The 620-nt window shown below is 42.9% G+C and overlaps 1 long non-coding RNA gene across 1 annotated transcript; it reads left to right on the forward strand.

The window, feature by feature from the left end:
* Positions 1–34: 34 nt before the first annotated feature.
* LOC112486680 (uncharacterized) lies at positions 35–620 on the forward strand. Its single transcript, XR_003049174.1, has 2 exons — positions 35–326; positions 454–620. It is a non-coding gene; the product is annotated as an uncharacterized LOC112486680 (long non-coding RNA).

A 620-nucleotide genomic window follows, 5' to 3' on the forward strand; every position in this document is an offset into this window, starting at 1 on the left:
TTATTTTTGTTATTAGCCTGCAGCTATTGCTAACCATTACAGCTGCTCCCCATCACCACTGTGGCTGTGATATTAAAAGGATTAGAGCATTTGAAAAATATGCCTACATGCAGCCTGTGCCATCTGCAAATAATTAGGAATAAATATAGAAAGTTTAATCGTGAAATTGCACGTATGTTTGTTTGCAGTACCCACAGCTCTGAGGGTGAACGGGCCAACAAATGGTCTGGGTGTTGATGGACGTCCTCCGTTACTAAGTCCCTCACAGGTCTCCATAGGGCCTCAAAGTCGAGGCTATCGTTCTTCTGATTTAGGAGACAGTACCTGTGAGTACAGCTTTGTGTTTTTGAGAAAATTCCAATATTTGTATTGAAGCAAATAACTTTTAAACCTTAACTGACCCATCTTGATCTATCATTAGTTTGATCTCCTTCACCTGTTTGTGTTTTTCAGTATCATCCGTCATGAATTCAGGCCCTCCAAAGAAGCGTCACAGGAGCTGGCACCCCAACTCCGCTATTCCTGTCCCACCAACAGCAGTACCAGTTCCAGCCATCAGGCCCATTGTTTGTACCCCAGGTCGGCTGCTAAACTCTTTAAAGCATTCTGCAAAACAAAAA

The sequence above is a fragment of the Cynoglossus semilaevis genome, unplaced genomic scaffold (genome assembly GCF_000523025.1).
Source record: "Cynoglossus semilaevis isolate Cse_v1.0 unplaced genomic scaffold, Cse_v1.0 C18929132, whole genome shotgun sequence".
NCBI lineage: Eukaryota > Metazoa > Chordata > Actinopteri > Pleuronectiformes > Cynoglossidae > Cynoglossus > Cynoglossus semilaevis.